This window comes from Anomaloglossus baeobatrachus, chromosome 3, assembly GCF_048569485.1.
Source record: "Anomaloglossus baeobatrachus isolate aAnoBae1 chromosome 3, aAnoBae1.hap1, whole genome shotgun sequence".
NCBI classification, from domain to species: domain Eukaryota; kingdom Metazoa; phylum Chordata; class Amphibia; order Anura; family Aromobatidae; genus Anomaloglossus; species Anomaloglossus baeobatrachus.
Window position 1 is genome coordinate 673,717,102 of NC_134355.1, and position 18,051 is coordinate 673,735,152.

Here is an 18,051-nt window from a genome sequence, read left to right on the forward strand (position 1 = left end):
CTCTATCAGCGTGTTATACACATCTCCGTCAGTAGAGGCGCTGGCAGTGCGGCCATGCCGCAGCATGAATCGTGCTGAGGAGGTCTCCAGTAGTGTGAGCTTTGTGCAGAGCGTGGTCACGATCGTCCTTACCATATAACCTGCATTTGTGTAGCAGTCACATGCCTGTATCAGACGAGCTCTCCAGTCTCCACATGTCCCCTCATATTCAGAGTCAGGATGGCCGAGCGGTCTAAGGCGCTGCGTTCAGGTCGCAGTCTCCCCTGGAGGCGTGGGTTCGAATCCCACTTCTGACAAAAGTGTTTTTCTTTCCTAAAGTTTATTGTTGTTTTATAGAGGTATTTAAACATTATGCCTGATAGAGATAGATTTCAAGTCAGTGCGATTTTAGAGCTATTATTATGAGGGTGCTATTTACTGCTGTACACACTGCAGTAATCAGGCATAGTGTGCAGTTTGTCTCATTGTGTTGTCACTGTTTCTTTTTTATTTGCTGGCACCTTGGATAAGTATCGCAATATTGCTGTAGTGGCATGCTAGGGGGGGCCATAACTTCAGGAATATTCTTTATGTTGATTATTGACATAAAGACGTAATCCCATAATATCAGGTAGTATCTGAATAATTTTAACCCTAATGACAGTCAGTTCATATCTTTGGGCTTTCGATTTTTTTTTCACATCTCCTTCCAGAGCTATAATATTTTTTTTTCTTTTTCTGTGAACAGGGTTGTTTTTTTTTTCTTTTTTGCAGGATTATTTCTATTTTAAAATGACACCTTCCATGATCATGGTTTAGGGGTTTTTATTTAGGGTCTGTGCGCACTGGGAAATTTGTGCTTCTTTGGGCTCTTGTCCACTTGCGATTTTCCTGTGCGAGTGCGATCCTATAAAAAAATCGGATCGCACTTACACCAGTGTTAAGCTATGAGGCATTGTCCACTAGCTTAATTTTATACGACACGTCTCGTGCTCTCGGTGCACATTGCTATGTGTGACACCGCAGGAACGAGGAACCTCACCTTACCTGCGGCCGCCCGCAATGAGGAAGGAAGGAGGTGGGCCGGATGTTCGTCCCGCTCATCTCCACCCCCTCCGCTTCTATTTGGCGGTCACTTAGTGACGTCGCTGTGACGCCAAACGAACCGCGCCCTTAGAAAGGAGGCGGTTCGCCAGTCACAGCGACGTCACTAGGCAGGTAAGTAGTGTGACGGGTCCGAGCGATGTTGCGCGACATGGGCAGCGATTTGCCCGTGACGCACAACCGACGAAGGCGGGTACGCTCACTAGCGATCTCGCTAGCGAGATCACAGTGTGTAAAGTGCCCTAAAGTATGGGCCGCATCGCTGGGTTAGTGTTGTGACACTTACACAGTTGTTCCTTTCCTTTCCATCACTCACTGTGCAAGGAGGAGACCCAAGTCAAGTGTCCACAGAAAAATTGCAAGTTCTTGTTTACAGGTACACTGCAGATTTTTCAACTGGATTTGTGAATGTGAAATCAAAGTAGTAGCAAAGTGGACGAGATTTATCCAAATTTCTTCCACATGCTACTGGAATTGACCTGTTGTTAGGGCCGTATTTACCTCTAGGGACAGGAGGTCCGGTGCCTAAGGCGACGCTGCCTGGATAGAATTTTATTTTTATTGTCTCTTTCTTTGTCGGACCAAATAGCTAAAATTATATATTTTTGTATTAAGGGGATTTGGAGATGCAAACACAAATGAAGCTATGAACACTCCGGAACTTTCATGGTCAGAGAAACCCCAATTAGCTCCCTGCCCTGACGGACGTACAGCGGTGTGCTCACCCTGCTGACGTTGGTCCAGCGACATGAGCTCACAGCATTAAAGGGGTTATCCGGCTTCTTTGACATTTTTTTTTTTATTTCCCTATTGGGCTACATTGGGGCAGGTAAGGCTACTTTCACACATCCGGCTTGAGCTCTGCGGCTCAATCCGGCTGTGAAGCCTATGCAACGGATACGGTGAAAACACCGCATCCTTTGCATAAGTTTTTTACATGCGGCCGGTCCGGTTTTTGCCGCTTGCGGCATGCTACTGAGCATGCGCAGTGGCAAAAACCGCATGCGGCGGCCGGATGCGGTTTTTGCCGCATCGCGCCGCATCCGGCATCCATAGGGATGCATTGGGAAAAGCGCCGCATCTGCCGGATGCGGCGCGATGCGTTTTTTTTTGCCGGAGCAAAAAACGTGCCAGGGAACGTTCCATCCGGCCGCCGCATCGGCTAAATCTGCCGCATGCGGCAAAAGCCGGACCGAACGCAAGCCCATGCGGCACAATGCGGCACTAATTAAAGTCTATGCAGGAAAAACGCAACCGGCAGCAAAAAAAACCGGTTGCGGTTTTCCTGCAAAGTGCCGGATTGTGCCGCATTGCAAAAGCCGGAGGTGCGAAAGCAGCCTAAGTAGATAGAGACCACTTACCTGCCCTGCTGTCAGCCCCTCTCCCCCGGCTCAGAGCGGTCATGTGACCGCTCCTGCCGCGATTTTGCTGCTTCCGGTCATTGCACGTCTACATGGGCAGGGCCATGTTGACATGCAAATGTGGAACAGCATGTCACCTCCCTGCTGGGTGTCTACAGTGCGAGGAGTCACCGCCCCCTTCCCTGCACCCTCCCACACATTCCCCCCGCACCTCCAGTAACCTCCCCCTGCACTGCTGTGGGGTCCGTGACCTGGGGGCGGGGCCTGGTGGCAGCTGCCGTGGTATCAGCGCCAGTACCGGGCCCCCTGCCCAGGATCGCACATTCAAATGTACCGGCATCACAGATCACCGATGCCGGTACATGTGAAAGTGCTGATGAGAAGGAGCGCAGCGCAGCTTCTCATCACTGTCCCTCCCGCTGTCTGTGCTCTCTTCAGCACAGCGGTGACGTCACTACTGTGCTGAAGAGAACACAGACAGCGCACGAACGAGGAGCGGCGGGGACCGAGGACGGGTGAGTATGTACTCCACATGTGTTCCCTATGGGGATGGGGATGGGGATGGGGGGGTTGCAGAGCCATATGTGTGCGTGTGCAGAGCCATGTGTGTGCGTGTACGGTGCAGAGCCATGTGTGTGCGTGTGCAGAGCCATATGTGTGCGTGTGCAGTACAGAGCCATATGTGTGCGTGTGCAGAGCCATGTGTGTGCGTGTGCGGTACAGAGCCATATGTGTGCGTGTGCAGAGCCATGTGTGTGCGTGTACGGTGCAGAGCCATGTGTGTGCGTGTACGGTGCAGAGCCATATGTGTGCGTGTGCGGTGCAGAGCCATATGTGTGCGTGTGCAGAGCCATGTGTGTGCGTGTACGGTGCAGAGCCATGTGTGTGCGTGTGCGGTACAGAGCCATATGTGTGCGGTACAGAGCCATATGTGTGCGTGTACGGTGCAGAGCCATGTGTGTGCGTGTGCAGAGCCATATGTGTGCGGTACAGAGCCATATGTGTGCGTGTGCAGAGCCATGTGTGTGCGTGTACGGTGCAGAGCCATGTGTGTGCGTGTACGGTGCAGAGCCCGATGTGGGGCTGTTATTTGCAATGCTGTAGTGATACCAGGTCAGGTGCTGGGGAAGAATACTGACAGGGACTGTGTGTGCAGGGGGCGTGCAGGGGGCGAGGCTGGACACTGGGGTGGGGCTGGACACTGAGGCTGGGCGGTGACAGCTCTGACTGAGGTTCAGCACAGGAAGTGGTCAGTTTGCTGGAGCTGAATGTAAACAAGAAGCTGCAGAGAATAAAGGGATAATTCAAGAGGAACAAAAGTTAGAAAACAAAAAATAACAATGTAGGTGTGATTTATATGACAATACAGCACAGATAAACTCAAAAATTTTTGTTAAGCTAATGTCGGACAACTCCTTTAATGGTTAAAGCCCCCATATACATTAGACTATTGAAAGGGTATGGGCACCTTGTACACACGTCTGAGAAACCCAGTGAGCATCTCAGGTAAAATACGCTTCAGAGCATTTTGGCCACCAATTTTTTTATATAACCTCTTTAAGCCAGACTACTTTCCGTTTTTGCGCTTTAGTTTTTTCTTCCCCTTCTTCCAAGAGCCATATCTTTTTTGTTTTCCATCAATATAGCCATATAAGGGCTTGTTTTTTTGCGGGACAATTGTTACTTGTGAATGACACCATCCATTATATCACATAGTGTACTGGAAAGTGGGAAATAAAATTCCAAGTGCAGTGAAATTGCTATAAATTCCACAATTTTTTAATTTTTAATTTTTTTTTTTATTTATCATGTTCACTGTATGTTTAAACTGACCTGCCAATATGATTCCCCAGGTCAGTACGAGTATACAGTTACCAAACATGTATAGGTTTTCTTTTTTTACTTAAGTAGTGAAAAAAGGTTCAGAAAGTTGTAAAAAAAAATGGCACTGTGAGCTGTTATTAATCCCTTATTACCTGATTGCAACAGCATGAGGGCAATTGGGTGGAGTCGTGCAACAATCCTGGGTGGCTGCTATTTTTAGGCTGGTGGGGCCCCAATAAGGATGGGTTTCCCCAGCCTGAGAATACCAGCCCCCAGCTGTCTGCTTTATCATTGCTAGGTATCAAAATTAGGGGGGAGGGGGGCTGCATGCCATTTTTTTAAATTATTTATTTAAAGAATTTAAAAAAAAAAAAGAAAAGCTGCATGCGGTTCCTCTTATTTTGATACATAGCCAAGATAAGTGCACAGTTGGGGCTGCAGACTGTAGCCGTATGCTTTATCTGTGCTGGTATCATAATATGGGAGGACACTATGCCGATTTTTATTTATTTTTACACCACATTATAGACCCGCAGACCGGGTCTTTGATTGCAAAGAGTCAGACATGCTGTTACACAGGCTAGGGGCGCATCTCACTGCAACCAATCACAGATGCCAGTACTGCCGGTGGGCGAGGAAAGCAGTGAATATGTATGAAGCTAAAGAGCTGCCCCCAAACAGAATGAGCAGCCCCGGAAGCAGATATACCCATGCCGGAGACTCTGTAAGTATAGTATGCCTGCTTTATTCTTATTTTCTTTATTTTTCCTTTATTTTTTTTTTCATTACCCGAGTTGCTGGACCATATCATTACCCAGAAGTCCGGGCCCAACACTTGGGTGTTTTTACAGTTTGGGTCTGCCCATCACTAATCAGCATTGCTCTGTACAGCAGAAATGATGACTTCCTATGAATGCCGGCATACAGCCGACGTCCATAGGGAGTTCGTCATGAAAGACACAGGGTCATCAGCTGATCCTGCAACTGTCATGAGAACCCATCAGCACCCTGGGATCATGTCGCAAAGCTGCTGATGGGAGCGGGAAATTACACGCTCCCCACCACCGTGCGTTAAATCCCTCTGTGAGAGATTAACAAGACAAAACAGTCACTGATCTCGGGGAGACCAGCCAGAGAAAACACTGCCGGCAGCCAACAAGGGCGCTCAACACAGTGAAATCCTAGGTGCATTGCTCCCTGGGAAATATGCAAATCAAAAAAGTCAGTGGAGCCTCTGTTAGGTGTCTCGACACAGAAACTAACCAGATATCCCTCTGGGAAGGACCTAGCCAAAGAGTGTCTCTTTTTAGGAAACCATCAAAACCACAATATTAAGTGGCCCTTTTAGTCAATATCCAACTCTTTGACAAGTTTAAAGATATGACAAGGGAAATACCAAGGCCAGGTATCCATCCACAGACAGCCGTTTCAGGGTATTGCCCCTCATCAGTGTGGAGTAGGATTCTGGTCATGTGGGAGCAATGCCTAGTAGACCAGCAAGACAAAACAATCACTGATCTCGGGGAGACCAGCCAGAGAAAACACTGCCGGCAGCCAACGAGGGCGCTCAACACAGTGAAATCTCTGTAAGAGATTGACAGCGAGATCAAACTGGTTAACAGTCGCAGGTGGATGTCCAATCCACCCATGGCTGTTAGATGCACATGTCGACTGATCAGATCAGCTGAAATTTGCAGGGAATGATGCAGGATCAGCGTGTGAGCCTGCATCAAAGGCAGGGAGTCGACATAGGACGTACCAGTATGTCCTATTTTGGTAAGGGGTTAAATTTGTATTGAAAAAAATACCGATCGACGTCCAATCGGAAGTCACCAGAAGAATGGACCGGTCACTTCATTTAACCTCTGTGTGTCTTTAAAAACCTGAAGCAGTTAAAAAAAGTTGCTCAAAAGACTGAAGCTATGAATAGCGAATCATTTTTACATTGCATATTGTGAGGCAAATCCCGGGATATGAAGATGAATTATGACTCCAGTCATAATCCCTCATCACTCCCTGGCAGTGCCCCCCTCCCTTCTTGTTCTCAGTGTTCCACTTACACCTCCATGGCCATGTCCTGTGATATGGAGATGAGGTGGTGTGGGAACAATGGACACAGGATGACTCCCTGCCGTCACCCTGTAACAAGAGTTGTATCTCATTAGCAAGGCTATGGAACTAGCTAGACAGAACGACTCCAGTAAAAAATGGTTCATATCTCGCAAGCCATATTTCCGATAAATATGGCAACCATAAAAATGGTGTCTCCGCATGCGGACGATGCCGGCACACCCTTTTTATGGGAGCAGGACATTGGGAAATGCCCCAGGCGTGATATCAGCCAATGGGGAACTGGCAGACAGGTCATGAGTCCCCTCGTTCTGTAGCTAAATTCATAACTGTCACAATGAGAGCATTGGCGTCCGCCTACGACGCTCCCAGGCAAAGTTATGGCCATATTCCATGTTGTGGATTTTGTCCATAACTCCAGCCAGGGGTGGAGCAGTGCTCCCTCTGAGGTCACTAAGGTAGGAGGGGACCTGGATCTGCCCAGGTTGATAACCCTACTTCGGCCATTTTCCAGCGTTCTTTCGCTGGGGGCACGTGTAGGAAACATCTGTGGGAGTTCCTGGAAACCTGGTCTACAGCGCCCCCCTGTGGCCAGACGCAACAAGGTAACTGCTGGAACTGTGTATGCCTGTTTGTAACCCATGCTTTGATTGTAACTGTACTCTGACATATGTATATTCTGTAGATTCCCTATTGTATATATTGTAGTTTCTAGTGTGCTTTAGGCTGATTAAATTATATAATTAATCTTGGGCTGTTCTGTTATCTCGATCTTGAATCCCACGTCTGTGTGTTCGGCTAATAGTTACCGTAAATCGGTTGGTGGCAGCGAATTGTGCCAAGGATTATTGTGGGGAGGCCAGTGAGATTCGGGGAGATTTTATATATTCCGCCCGCGGAGGTCGGGGGAATATATACCTTACTCTCACCGGGGACCCTTCAATAATCGGCATAAGTAGTATAGCGGCCTCCTTGCTTATGGTCGGGCAATTCCATAATTGGCCTGACTATAAGAGGGGCGCTAGAGAGCGCGTCACGTGCTCTGTCTGTCGGTCGGGAGGTATAAAGGAGGGGTGACCCCCACTTGTTACCCCCCGATTGTGACGTACTGGTAGCCAGCGCGGGGGATTTCTGAGTGACCCCCCCGGTGGTTTGTGACATATTGGTGGCATAGCGGTGGGATCGAGATAATAGTGTGTGTGAGTGTGAGACCCATACTCCCAGACACTAAAGACTGCCTGCAGCAGCTGTGGCTGCTGGGGTCTTCAGACTAGCTCAACACTAGAGTGTCAGAGTGCAGATACTGTAAGGTGTGTGGAGGCATCAGGTGTCAGTTCTGTGTCAGTGACCAAAAGTCTGCAAGAATGGCTGATGGCACCAGGAGCAGAGCTATGCAACTGGCCAATGCTAAAGCAGGAGCCGAAGAGAGGGAGGACGGTGCTGTGGGCAGTAATGAGGAGGTTGCCCACGAGTCCTCCAGGAGCTCGACGCCAGAAAACCGTTCTGCAGAGGACAGCGCACAAGCTGGCAATTATGGACAAGATGAGGAGCAGCTCACCCAAGGGTCCTCAACGAGCCAGATGCCAGCCCTCCGCTCTGCAAGGGACAGTGAATCACCAGGCTCCGCAGCGGGCCGCAGATCACCACGTGCCATTCCACCGAGCCTGGGAGGCTCGGATAGCCTTCTTCAAATGGCTATGGCCCTTCTCCAGGCTGGAGACCAGAAGGGCTACAAGGAACTCCTGGCAGAGCGCAGGGCAGAGCGGCAAGCAGAGCGTGAGGCTGCGGAGCGAGAGCGGCAGGCAGCGCGTGAAGAGCGAGAGCGACAGGCAGACCGTGACTACCAGCTGCAGCTAGCTCAGCTCCGGCCCTCATCAGCCACATGTGACCTTCGAGACACCAAACTTCCAAAGGTCCGTGTTGAGGACTTCCCAGTGCTGGAGAAGGATGGAGACTTGGACTCTTTCTTGACTGCTTTTGAACGGACTTGCTTGCAGCACCATCTGGACAAGGACCAGTGGGCCAAATACCTGACCCCCCGTTTAAGGGGTAAGGCCCTGGATGTCCTTGGGGACTTGCCTGCTGAGGCAGATCAGGGCTACGACACCATCAAGCGGGCCCTGATCCAACAGTACAACCTCACTCCAGAGTCCTACCGCAAGAAGTTCCGGAGCCTACAGAAGGGACCAAAGGACTCCTGGGCTGACCACCGGCGGGCACTTGCCCGAGCTGCCGACCACTGGACCCAAGGCCTGCAGCTTTCCACCGGACCGGAGATCCTGGACTTGTTCATCACGGAGCAACTCTTGTGGAACTGCCCTGAGGATCTCCGCCAGTTCATCCGAGACCAGAAGCCAAAGGGGTCCACGGCTACAGCTGCCCTTGCCGATGACTACACCAACAACCGGGCCCCTGAGGCCAGGAGAGCGGCCACCAGCAGCACCTGGAGAGGGGGTAAGATGAATTCTGCGACTGCCCCACCTGCCCCTAGACTGCAGGGGGTGTCCCCCTCAACTCCCCTCTCCAGGCCCGTGGCGGAACCAAGACGGTGCCACCAGTGCAACCTACCTGGACACTTCAAGGCCATGTGCCCTCAGCGTCCCAAGGCCCCGGCTCCGTCCCCGTCCCAAGGGCCGCCCAAGGTGTATTGTGTGGGTGGGGGTGGTGGTAGGTCCCTGGACAGCTTCCAACCTGTCACCGTCGGCCGGTCTGTGACCATAGGACTGCGAGACAGCGCCTCGGAGGTGACTCTGGTGCGGCCTGAGATGGTGTCCCCCCAAGACTTGATCCCTGGAAAAACCCTCGCTGTCTCCGGGATTGGAGGCACTGACCCGGCGCTGCCTGTTGCTGACATTTATGTGGACTGGGGCGCAGGGCGAGGGGTGAGGGAGGTGGGGGTAACTGATCGGATCCCCGCAAACGTGCTACTTGGGACAGATTTGGGGCAGATAACCTCCCAGTTTGGGCCCCAACCAAGGGCTGAACCTTCAGCCAGTACTGACATGCCTCCGGACAATGTTAATGTGTTATCTATGAATGATGTAAGGGAGGAGGGAGTGAACTCTGATATTTCTGCTTGCATAGACACCATAGACACACACGCAGCTGCAGCTGTGACAGGAGGGGAGGGGGTCAGAGAAAGGTGTGACAATGCCTCTACAAGTAATCAGCCTGTGAGCTGGGATCTGTTGCCCTCTGCAGGGATAAGCAGAGAGCAGGGTGCTGCAGGGGGAGGACCAGTGTGTGGGGTGGGGGCTACCACAGCAAATGTGGGGTCCCCAGAGATTTCACAGCGGGGTTCTGTTGCTGCAGGAGGGGAACAGGCAGGTGAGATTGGGGCCGGTCCAGGAGCGGAAGTGCTCCCAGGTAAGATCTCGGTGCATGGTTCCCCCACAACCGGGGTGTCAGGAAGCCAGGTAGGTCTGCCTGAACCGGCGACTTGGTCAGGAACGGAGGAGGAGCAGGCACGACCCACGGTCGCAGCGGCTGTGGCCGCTGTCACCCGCAGTGGGAGTGCTGGAAGCCAAGGGGCCTCCCGGAGGTCCGATAGCTCTTCCCCTTCTGACCAAGTGGCAGCCGAGTCAGGTGGAGGCCAGGACACAGGTCCCGGGGTACTGACTGAAGATGTGACAGTCTCGTCGATTCTGGCCACATCTAGTCAGGGGTTTCAGGCAGCGTTAGAAGCTGACGACAGCCTGAAAGCTCTTAAGGAGCAGGCGGCACAGCCTCCCTCGGACTCGGACCCGGAGCGAGTGGTCTGGGACCAAGGACGGCTGTACCGGGCCACGGTCCAGCAGGGTTCACCGGAGGCGTGGCCCAGGGACCGACAGTTGGTGGTACCCTATCCGTTCCGGACGGAGTTGTTGCGGATCGCACATGAGATTCCGATGGCCGGACACCTAGGGATCGCTAAGACCAAGGCCAGGTTAAACCAGCATTTCTACTGGCCAAAAATGGGGGCCGATGTGGCTGCCTACTGCCGTTCGTGTGAAACCTGTCAGAGAGTGGGGAAGGCGGGGCCACGCCCCAAAGCCCCACTAGTATCTCTGCCAATCATCGATGAGCCTTTCAGGAGGGTGGCTGTGGATCTGGTCGGCCCGCTGGCCATCCCCAGCAGCTCCGGGAAACGCTTCATACTGACGGTAGTGGACTATGCCACCCGGTACCCAGAAGCAGTGGCCTTGTCGTCCATTCGGGCTGACAAGGTGGCCACCGCATTGCTGGAGATTTTCTCCCGAGTGGGTTTTCCCCAGGAAATGCTCACTGACCGGGGGACCCAATTCATGTCCCAGCTGATGGAGGCCCTCTGTAAGCAAGTCCAGGTGCGACATCTGGTGGCCAGCCCGTACCATCCACAGACTAATGGCCTGTGCGAGCGGTTTAATGGCACCTTAAAGCAGATGCTTAAGATGTTGGTCGACTCCCATGGGCGTGACTGGGAGCGGTATCTCCCACACCTGCTATTTGCTTACCGGGAGGTTCCACAGGCCTCAACAGGATTCTCACCGTTTGAGCTCCTGTACGGGCGACGTGTGCGGGGCCCCCTGGCTCTGGTGAAAGAGGCTTGGGAAGGGGATTTGGCCACCCCTGGAGTGTCGGTTATCGAGTATGTCATGCGCTTCCGGGACAAAATGCAGGCCTTGACGCAACTGGTACACGACAATATGGCTCAAGCCCAGGCCGATCAGAAGCGTTGGTACGACCAGAACGCTTGTGAGAGGACCTACCAAGTGGGTCAAAAGGTGTGGGTACTGGTCCCCGTACCACAGGACAAGCTTCAGGCAGCCTGGGAAGGCCCATACCTCGTGTACCAGCAGCTCAACCCTGTAACGTACCTGGTCACCCTGGACCCTGCCCGTGGAAGGCGGAAGCCCTTCCATGTGAACATGATGAAGGCACATCATGAGCGGGAGGCATGTGCGCTCCCCGTGTGCAACCTGCCCGAGGAGGGAGAAGCGGAAACCCTCTTGGATATGCTAGCCCAGGTTAGGGCAGGCGGATCCATTGAGGATGTGGAGGTTGGCCACCAGCTCCTGGAAGACCAACGGTCCCAGCTGTGGGCCACCCTCCTCCCCTTCCGGGGGTTGTTTACCAACCAGCCCGGAAGGACTGACTTGGCTGTCCATCACGTGGACACTGGGGATCATCCCCCGATCCGGCGTTCAGCATATTGGGTCTCCCTGGAGGTGCAGCAACACATGCGCCAGGAGATTGACGAGATGCTGAAGCTGGGGGTGATCCAGGCATCCAACAGCGCTTGGGCCTCGCCTGTAGTCCTCGTCCCTAAGAAGGACCGAACCACTCGGTTCTGCGTGGACTACAGGGGGCTCAATGCGGTCACGGTCGCCGATGCGTACCCAATGCCACGCATCGATGACCTGCTCGATCAGTTGGCCGGGGCTCAGTACCTGACCATCATGGACCTGAGACGGGGATATTGGCAGATCCCCCTGACTCGCAAGGCCAGGGAACGCTCTGCCTTTATTACCCCATTTGGACTGTACGAGTCCGCGGTGATGCCATTCGGGATGAGGAATGCCCCTGCCACTTTCCAGCGGATGGTCAACACCCTGCTCAAGGGACTTGAAGGGTACGCGTCCGCGTACCTGGATGACATTGCCGTCTTCAGTCCCACCTGGGAGGACCACCTAGAGCATCTAGCACAGGTGCTCAGGCGGATCCACCGGGCAGGTTTGACCATCAAGCCGGGAAAGTGTCAGCTGGCCATGAGCGAGGTCCAGTACCTCGGTCACCGGGTAGGTGGGAGAACACTGAAGCCCGAGCCTGAGAAAGTGGAAGCCATCGCATCCTGGCCCACCCCCAGGACCAAGAAGCAGGTGATGTCCTTCTTGGGGACCGCCGGGTACTATAGGAGGTTTGTTCCACGCTATAGTAGCCTGGCAAAGCCCTTGACGGACCTCACCAAGAAGAAGCTGCCCTCTGCAGTCGATTGGACAATGGACTGCGAGACAGCCTTCCAGGCCCTAAAGGACGCCCTGTCCAGCCCGCCCGTGCTACAGGCAGCCGACTTCACGCGGCCGTTTGTAGTACAGACCGACGCCAGTGACTTCGGCCTCGGTGCGGTGCTCAGCCAGGTGGACTCTGCGAGCCAAGAGCACCCAGTCTTGTACCTGAGCAGGAAGCTGTTACCAAGGGAAGTTGCCTATTCCACGATGGAGAAGGAGTGCCTGGCCATAGTGTGGGCCCTGCAGCGTCTGCAACCCTATCTATACGGGCGCCACTTCATCGTGGAGACGGACCACAATCCCCTCAGCTGGTTGCACACCGTCTCTGGGACGAATGGGCGATTGTTGCGATGGAGCCTTGCGCTCCAGCAATACAACTTCACCATTCGCCACAAAAGGGGCCGTGACCACGGTAACGCAGACGGGCTGTCCCGACAAGGAGAGGTCGCGGACGGGCGCACGGGGGAACACCGGAGTGTGCTGCCCCCTAGCGCCCTCAAAAGGGGGGAGGTGTGAGGCAAATCCCGGGATATGAAGATGAATTATGACTCCAGTCATAATCCCTCATCACTCCCTGGCAGTGCCCCCCTCCCTTCTTGTTCTCAGTGTTCCACTTACACCTCCATGGCCATGTCCTGTGATATGGAGATGAGGTGGTGTGGGAACAATGGACACAGGATGACTCCCTGCCGTCACCCTGTAACAAGAGTTGTATCTCATTAGCAAGGCTATGGAACTAGCTAGACAGAACGACTCCAGTAAAAAATGGTTCATATCTCGCAAGCCATATTTCCGATAAATATGGCAACCATAAAAATGGTGTCTCCGCATGCGGACGATGCCGGCACACCCTTTTTATGGGAGCAGGACATTGGGAAATGCCCCAGGCGTGATATCAGCCAATGGGGAACTGGCAGACAGGTCATGAGTCCCCTCGTTCTGTAGCTAAATTCATAACTGTCACAATGAGAGCATTGGCGTCCGCCTACGACGCTCCCAGGCAAAGTTATGGCCATATTCCATGTTGTGGATTTTGTCCATAACTCCAGCCAGGGGTGGAGCAGTGCTCCCTCTGAGGTCACTAAGGTAGGAGGGGACCTGGATCTGCCCAGGTTGATAACCCTACTTCGGCCATTTTCCAGCGTTCTTTCGCTGGGGGCACGTGTAGGAAACATCTGTGGGAGTTCCTGGAAACCTGGTCTACAGCGCCCCCCTGTGGCCAGACGCAACAAGGTAACTGCTGGAACTGTGTATGCCTGTTTGTAACCCATGCTTTGATTGTAACTGTACTCTGACATATGTATATTCTGTAGATTCCCTATTGTATATATTGTAGTTTCTAGTGTGCTTTAGGCTGATTAAATTATATAATTAATCTTGGGCTGTTCTGTTATCTCGATCTTGAATCCCACGTCTGTGTGTTCGGCTAATAGTTACCGTAAATCGGTTGGTGGCAGCGAATTGTGCCAAGGATTATTGTGGGGAGGCCAGTGAGATTCGGGGAGATTTTATATATTCCGCCCGCGGAGGTCGGGGGAATATATACCTTACTCTCACCGGGGACCCTTCAATAATCGGCATAAGTAGTATAGCGGCCTCCTTGCTTATGGTCGGGCAATTCCATAATTGGCCTGACTATAAGAGGGGCGCTAGAGAGCGCGTCACGTGCTCTGTCTGTCGGTCGGGAGGTATAAAGGAGGGGTGACCCCCACTTGTTACCCCCCGATTGTGACGTACTGGTAGCCAGCGCGGGGGATTTCTGAGTGACCCCCCCCGGTGGTTTGTGACACATATGTTCATTGTTTTTAAGCATTTAGCGCTCTTTCATTTGGGTTACGGTGTGTATTACATGTTGTGCGTGCATACTATTAAGGGTGCTTTACACGCTGCAACATCACTAGCGATGTCGAGCGCGATAGCACCCGCCCCCGTCGTTCGTGTGACATTTGGTGCTCGCTGCCGTAGCGAACATTATCGCTACGGCAGCGTCACACGAACATACCTTGTCAGCGACGTGGCTGTGACCGTCGAACAATCCCTCCCTCAAGGGGGAGGTGTGTTCGGCATCATAGCGACGTCACTGCAGCGTCACTAAGCAGCCGGCCAATAGAAGCGGAGGGGCGGAGATGAGCGGGACGTAACATCCCGCCCCCTTCCTTCCGCATTGCCGGTGGATGCAGGTAAGGAGATGTTCGTCGCTCCCGTGGTGTCACACATAGCGATGTGTGCTGCCGTAGGAACGACGAACAACATCGTACCGGTGGCTGCAGCGATATTAAGGAAATGAACGACGTGTCAATGATCACCGTTTTTGAACGATTTTGCGATCGTTGATCGTCGCTCATTAGTGTTATACGCTGCGATGTTGCTACCGGCGCCGGATGTGCGTCACTAACAACGTGAACCCGACGATATATCGGTAGCGATGTCGCAGCGTGTAAAGCACCCTTTAGTCTTAAAAGTAGGAGGTGCGACCATTTAACCCCTTTATGACCATTGACGTACCTATTCGTCATTGGTCGTGTATGTCTCTTTAATAAGAACTCGGATTATTTCACGCACATGTCTGCTGTTCTGATCAGCAGCCATGTGCAGCTAACAGGCTTCAGTGGATCGGAGATCAGAGATTCACCTGTGCCTGTTAACCAGTTAGATTGCACTATCAAATTCTAACAGCGCGATCCAATGCTCTCTGGCGGGGATTGCACCTTTCCCACCACTATCGCCGCTCCCGTGACGCTATGGGTTGCCATGAAAGGGAACAGCTGATGATTCCTGTCGCTGTCATGACGTGCTTCCTGTGCATGCCGGCTGAGCGCCAGCACTCACAGAAAACCAGCATTTCTGCTGTACAGAGCTGGGCTGATGATGAGGCTGAAGCACAGCAGGATTGAAGGCGACTAATAAATTAATAAAAAAATCTTTTAAAAAAAAAGTTTTTAAAAATATGAAATAAACCTAAAAGTTCAAATCACCCCCCTTTTGCCCCATTAAAAATAAATAAATAAATAAAGTAAACATATTTGGTATCGGTATTTGGTATGTTCATAAATGCCCAATCTATCAAAATATAAAATAAATTAATCTGATCTTTACACGGCGTAGCGATAAAAATAAAACGCCAGAATTATGTATTTTGGGTCACTGCAACATTGCATTAAAATACAATAACAGGTGATCAAAACACCGCGTCTACCCAAAAATGGTATAATTAAAAATGTTAGCTGAAGATGCAAAAAATAAACCCTCACACAGCTCCAGATCCCAAAAAATGAGAACACTACAGATCTCAGAAAATAGTGACAAAAGCGCAATTCTTTTTTTTAGACATATTTCAAATTTTTTTTTTCACCACTTAGGTAAAAATAAAACTATACATGTTTGGTATCTACAAACTCGCACTGACCTGGGAAATCAGAAGGCCAGCTCAGTTTTACTGTATAGTGAACATGGTCAATATAAAACAAAAAAGCAATTGTGCAATTGCACTTTTTTTTTGCAATTCCACCGCACTTTTTTTTTCTGTTTTGCAGTATAATATGGGGAAGAATAAATGGTGTCGTTCAAAAGTCCAACTTGTCCTGCAAACATCAAGCCCTCATATGGTTGGTTACATTGATGGAAAAATAAAAAAAAGTTATGGCTCTTGGAAAAAGGGGGGGGGAACGGAAAATCGTCTGGGGGGGTGAAGGGGTTAAGGTGCCTAGTGCAATATGAATGCAAAATAAGATCTTGTCTGTAATGCATTGCAGGTGTTTTAAATCTGTAGCATGTCATTTATAATTTTCAGCTCAGATTTTGCCCTTCGTGTATAAAAATAAAATCCTGATCAAATAAGTAGTAAAATGTGACACAAATCTGCATGTATATTATGCTGGATTTTACTGGAGGTACAGGGGGCCTGCCTGCCCCAGCCCCTGATTCAGATGGATGTGTCCAAGGGCATGCATCCAGTTGAAATACATCGCAATACAGAGATGCGTCGGATACCTGCGCTGAAGGCCATGAATATTCATTGCTCCCCACGCACACAATGCTGTGCATGGGGAGCAGAGAGTATTCTGACAGCTGCCAGTGCTGTCATGCGCTGCGCCACTTACACGCTGGTCAGTTGCTACATGACAGTCTCACAGGAGGACGCCAGGGGAGTGCAGGGAAAGTGAGTACATTTTTTTTTTTTTTTTTACTGTGTGCAGTTCAGTGTGGGTCTATATACCAGGATGAGGGGGCTATATATCAGGATGGTGGGCTATATACCAGGATGAGGGGGCAATATACCAGTATCAGGGGACTATATACCATGATGGAGGGCTATATACCATGATGGAAGGCTATATACCAGTATGGGGGCTATATACCAGGGTGGAGACATGCTTGGGATATATACCAGAATGGGGCTATATACCAGGATGGGGCCATGATGGGAACATATATACCAGGATGGGGCCAAGATGGGGGACTATATACCATGATAGGGTAATATATACCAGGATGGGCCATGATGGGGCCATCTATACCAGGATGGGCCATGATGGGGACATATATACAAGGATGGGGCCATATATACCAGGCTATATCCATGATCAGGGTCATACACCAGGATAGGGCCATATTTACCAGGATATAGGCATGATGGGGGTCATACACCAGGATGGGGCCATGATGGGGACATATACTATGATGGGGTCATGATGTGGATATATACCAGGATGGGGGACATATTTACCTGGATGGGGGACATATTTACAAGGAAGTGGCCCAGTATAAGGGATATTAGTACAGGATGGGGGACATTACCACACAATGAAGGGGGGGCAACTTGTATGTCTTTATAGGATTTAGAATGCTACAATGGCCTGTACATCTGACGAACATATGGGGGGGGGGCCAGGCTCAAACTCTGCACCGAGACCCACGCCTCTGCCTAAAAATAACACAGTGCTACACTGTAACTGCGGCTGCTTCCTTCCCAGGATCAGTGGGGGTCGCACCAGTCAGTCTCCCACTCATCAGATATTAATGCTATAAGTGATACGCTATCACTTTCTGTGACTGAAAACCCCATTTAGGAGTAATGGGGAATATCGCAAAATTGATACAAATCACTACTGCTTATTTCAAGGTTGCATTTTGCCAGAAAGTTTGCAAATAATGTTAACAGTTCCTTTATATTGCTGCAACAAACTCCAGAGATTTTGATATTCACTTCGGCTGTAGGGTCATACCACTCATCTGTGAACGCGGATAATATTTTTGCCACAAAGGATAGTTTAAGATGTCATAATACAGCTGCACATTAGTGTTCATTTTACAGCTGAAATGCGTCCCAATTCCAGCGATGTTAAACTAGAATCACAGTCCACAGCACTGCATAGTGATGAGAGTGATGTAATGCTGCCCAACAACTATGTAACCTAGCATTTATAAGGTGGTTTATTGTAAATTACCCCTTTAAGTGCCGCAGAGTACAGCTAGATCTGAGTTATTACATGTGACACTGCATTATATGTAACGAAACACCCATTATAAGTTTGTTGTAGATGATGTGTGTGTCCTCAGGCCTTCAGCCCAGTACAGAGCGCTGGTAGGTTTAGGGTAAGCTGATTATATTCTGGGTGTATACTGTATACTGCTGGATATGTATTTATAGAAGTAGCTTTCTAAGACAAGATTGCTGACAGCCCGGGATTTACAGATTCCTTCTTGAGTTAATCAGAATTTCTTAGAACAAAGTTCCCTTTCATGAG

At 50.9% G+C, this 18,051-nt stretch overlaps 1 non-coding gene across 1 annotated transcript; it reads left to right on the forward strand.

The window, feature by feature from the left end:
- The first annotated feature begins 213 nt into the window (after window positions 1–213).
- On the forward strand, window positions 214–296 carry TRNAL-CAG (transfer RNA leucine (anticodon CAG)). Its single transcript has one exon. It is a non-coding gene; the product is annotated as a tRNA-Leu (tRNA).
- Window positions 297–18,051: the final 17,755 nt, after the last annotated feature.